Genomic DNA, 5,143 nt, shown 5'->3' with positions numbered 1-5,143 from the left:
AGGGGGAGGGGAGGGGGAAGGGGGGAGGGGGAGGGGGAGGGAAGAGGGGGGATGGGGAGGGAAGAGGGGGGGATGGGGAGGGAAGAGGGATGGGGGGGTGGGAGGGGGAGGGTGAGGATGGGGGGGTGGGAGGGGAGGGTGAGGGATGGGGGGGGTGGGAGGGGGAGGGTGAGGGATGGGGGGGTGGGAGGGGGAGGGGGTGGGAGGGGGAGGGGGGTGGGGGGGTGGAGGGGGGCCGGCAGAAGTACCCGGCATTGCCGGGCGGGGAATGTGAGGGGAGGGGAGGGGAACGGGGGGGGGAGGGGAGAAGAGGGGGGGAGGGGAGAAGAGGGGGGGAGGGGAGAAGAGGGGGAGGGGAGAAGGGTGGGGGAGGGGAGGGGGAGGGGAGAAGGGTAGGGGGGGAGGGGGGAAAGGGAGGGGGGAGGGGGAGGGAGATCTCCTGCGGCAGCGTTTCTAACCGATGTGGTAAAGTACAGTACGTACAGTAAAGGACATTCTCATTGATCCGTTGATTAACTATAACTGACCTGCGCCGCCCTGCTGTAGCTTGACATGTTATCAGGTACTCTGACCTTTTTCACAACTTCAAATGGCGTTTCATAAAATCCTGCTGTGACTCGACATGCGCCGCACCATAATCATTGGCTCATAAAACCCTACACTGCTACAGAGGATTATACTACCACCGGAAGCCGGCACTTGGTTGTCCACAGAGGGAGGGAAGAAACACACCATGTGGAATGAAAAACAAAATGCTTTAAAATATTCAAGAAAGAAACATTTTTTTTCATTTAATATTCCGTAAGTATTTATTGTACGACTAACGATTGTCAAAATAGAACCTGCTTTGGGCAATCGCACACTATACCGTCGAGGCCGCTTTTACAGAATAAAAAAACACCTTTAGAGGCCATTTTAGAGGCCGCTTTTACAGAATAAGAAGGAAATAATTAAATTAATGCTTTCCTATTTACATCGTTTAGTCGATACGTCAAAAAATCATTTTTTAAACCTGTAATCACTGGTTGTAGGGAATGCAGATTTGACGATCAGCTGATTTATGTGTGTGTGTGGGTGTGTATTTTAGACTTGGACAATATAAGAAGGAAAATTGCTTTGCAATACATGCCCATTTGCAAGTTTCAGATCAATATCAGTAAGCACGGCCCATTATTTAATGACACCACTCGACTGTCCAATCAGCGGATGGCTCGCATCGCCTTCGCCCAGCAGACGCCAATACGATAGCGTCGTATCGGCCGTTAATCGGATGCTTTTGGGCCCCAAAGTCGACTAATTCAGATTTTTCGAGTCTGGCTGTACGTGAAAAACAAAGAGCGCGGTTCGTAGATCATAAATCCATTAGTGCCGTGGGCATCGGGTCACTGGGTGCGGCGTAAAAGGGATAACAAAGTCGAGTCCTTACGGTATTATTATATAGATAGATAGATATATATATATATATATATATATATATATATATATATATATATATATATATACATATATATATATATATATATATATATATATATATATATATGCATACATACATACATACATACATACATGCAGCTCAGTTTGCTCAGTATATGCACTAGCTCAGTGTGATGTCATCGCGTAAGTGATGAGTTCTGTGAGTTCGAGTCCCGGGTGGTCAGAATTTTTTCACACTCGCCCCACGCAGGAATTTACTTCCTGTTGATTAAATTGCTAGACGAGTTCATTTTTTCTGGTCTTCATCAATGATCTCTCTGACTCTCTTGAAAATCCTCTCTATCTCTTTGCTGATGACTCTACTCTCTGTCGCTCCATTCTTCATCCCTCAGATCGGCAGTCTGCAGCCTCCTCACTCTCTGCAGACCTGGACAAAATCACAGACTGGGCATACAAGTGGAACATGTCTTTCAATCCTGACAAATCTCACACTCTTACGATGTCTCTCCGAAAAGACCGACTGGACAACCCTCCCATCCACTTTCTGAATAATCCTCTCCAAGAAGTTCTGTCACTCAAGCTTTTGGGTCTCACTATCTGCTATGATCTTTCCTGGGAAAACCACATTTCAAATCTGGCCTCCAAAGCCAGTCGCCGACTGGGCATCCTCCGTCGTGCGAAGTCCTTCCTTGGCACACCTGAGCTCCTCACCACATACAAGGCTTTCATCCGCAGCTCAATGGAATACTGCTCTCCCCTCTGGGCTGGTGCACCTGCCTCACACCTAGCTCGTCTTCACGCTGTTGAAACCAAAGCATTCGGAATCATTGGAATCTCCCGCGATGAAGCTAACTCCAAGGGCCTCTCACTCACTCACTGCAGGCAGGTTGGTGGTCTTTCCGTCTTCTACCGACTCCTCTCTGGCCTTGCCCCCCCAGCTCTCTCTGGGCTCTGTCCAGCAAATATTCCTACAGGTCACACAAGATCTGCCTGCAACCCTCTTATGGTTAAACTGCCAAAATCAAGACTCTCTGCTCACCTTCACTCCTTCACTCCTCTTTTCTCCCACCTCTGGAACAAACACCCTCACTCTCTTCAATCCCACTCCACCCTCCAGGTCGTTAAAACAGCTGTTCACCACCATCTCTTATCTTCCCCCATCCAAAACATTGATCTTTTCTATCCCCGCTAATTTCACCCCAATTCCACTTTTTTGAAATACCAACTTCTGTCCTGGAAGTCCTTGGTGTCCTTGTGTTTGATACTTCTGCCACCCCCCTCCCCCCAAGCCCTCTCCCTCCCACACATCTCCCTGCTCTTAAATGTTGTGTGCCCTCAAGTGTTTGTGTGCTTCCCCTTCTCTTGTCTTCCGCTCCCTCTTTTTATATATTTTGTTTGTCTGGTTGATTTGTTTGTGAAGTAAATGTCAGCTCTTTCACGAGCCTCGATTCAGTATACAAAAAAAACAAACAAAAAAAAATCTTCAATGCACATTCACACATTTACAGACACAGACATATTCACAACCGGGGTCTGCCTAGCAGGCACGTGAGACATCGGCCATTATAAAGCTCGCAGTGTTAGTGTGAGAAATCTCTGAGGATATCCCGAAGACTCAATAGCTCAGTGGGCTGTCACCGCGTAAGTGATGAGGTCCTTGAGTTTGAGTCCGGGTTAAGTCAGCATTTTTTCACACTAGCCCCACGCAGGAATTTACTTCCTGTTTATTTTATTTATATATATATATATATATATATATATAAAACACAGTTTGTGTGTGCGTGTGTATGTGTGTGTGTGTGTGTGTGTGTGTGTGTGTGTGTGTGTGTGTGTGATGTTACCGATAGACTCCTAAACGGAGAGGCTTACGTGCTTGATATTTGACATAGACATGGCCATTGAGCGTGGGACGAACATGGCCGAACTCAAAATATTTGACGATCCATATTTTTTATTCATATTTACCTGTGCATTTCAGCGCACGGAATCAACGGAATCAGAGCAGGTGGGCACTGATTCGCTCAGAGCGATCACGTGATGACGCTATGAACGATATGACGCTATGAACGATATGACGCTATGAAAAAAAAAAATCGCAATGACGCTATGAAAAAAAAATCGCTATGGGAAAAAAAAAAAATCGCTCGCTTTGCCAAGGGGCTCGCTCCCCCCCCCCCCCCCCCCGTTCCCCTCCCCCTCCTGGCAATGCCGGGTACTTCTGCTAGTGTATATATATATATATATATATATATATATATATATATATATATATATACATATATATATATTAGCCGAAAGCACCCGGCGTTGCCCGGGTTCTTTTTGAATGAATATACTGCTGTAATTCAGCTTTTACTCGCGGCCGTAGAAGATTGATTACGATAATTCAGCTCAGCTTTTAATTGCGAAATGGGCCCAGCCCGGCTGAGGTGGGCCTCAATCGGCCTCGTCACCTACCCTATGACCTTCCCGGGGCCCGTCCCGACATTTTTTGTTTTAGAGGTTTCCTCCTATCTTTCAGCGTTCAGGAGATTAGCGCGTGCAGACAAACAAACAAACAAACAAAAACGTTATTTTTTATATATACACAAAGAATTAAGTTAAGCACCCCCCCCCGTTTTTTTACAACCTCGCACATTACAAGTTTGTTGTCGTCAAAACAGTGTAATATACCCATGATATTGCTATATTTTCTGGAGAAGTGATATTATGGTCACATAAAAACATAACAATCATGCCGTTTTCAATATTTTATTCTGAATAATTTAAGGTGAAATTTTTTGGGAATTTTAGGCATATTTGCACCTCAATTTAAGTATGGAGCTATAGGTCCATCACGGACAGTGTGGATGACGTTTATGTTTTCTAACGTACAGTCATTGTTCTGAGAAGACCTCTAGCGATCTTTGCGTCAATAACGTGTGTAGGACCCACGTGATCGGATCACTGACTCAACCCTACGTCTCATAGACCCTGTGTATCTGCATTTCATCAATGGATAATTGCTAATGTCATACCAATCATTATTTGATCTCACATACCTTAGAATATATGCCAATGTATACATATACACAAAGAATATATATTAGGGGGTGCTTACCTTAATTCGTTGTGTAGGGGTGCTTAACTTAATTCTTTGTGTATATATCCAGACTTGGCATTTAATATGGCATATTTTTTTTTTTCTTGACGGGTTTAATTTCTGAACTCGGTATATCAATCTGGTGAGTTTCTTTTACGCTTCGGTGATTTCTTTGTTGAAAGAACCATGTCACTGATTGTCTGTCGCAGCAAGAAGTCAATAACAGGATTATATCACAGGTGGCGTGACAAAATGTACGGACAGGTACATTTGACGATTGGCTTCACAATCAGGTATATAACGGTTGTTGCGTTCTGTATTAGTGCAAAACAACTGCTGCACGTCTACAAAAGTTATTGCCGCTTCCACTGGAGATGGTCCGTCAACTCGACAATGCTGTTTGTCATTTAGTGGTGGCTTTACGAAATTCCGGCATGAAACAGCGTGCTATTGCTTGGCAGTGTGGCATCACTCAAGGTCAGGTGTCAAAGATCCTGAAACGAAATGCTCAGAGGGGTGTCCCTACTCCAATACCGAGGCCAGGACGTCCCCGCAGAACCACAAGGAGGGATGATCGCCAGCTGCACCGGTTAGTCCGCAATGGCCGTACCAAGTCAGCTAATT

The sequence above is a fragment of the Myxine glutinosa genome, unplaced genomic scaffold, assembly GCF_964187855.1.
Source record: "Myxine glutinosa unplaced genomic scaffold, kmMyxGlut1.1 SCAFFOLD_1078, whole genome shotgun sequence".
Taxonomy (NCBI): Eukaryota; Metazoa; Chordata; class Myxini; order Myxiniformes; family Myxinidae; genus Myxine; species Myxine glutinosa.
This window is presented reverse-complemented; position numbering follows the sequence as displayed.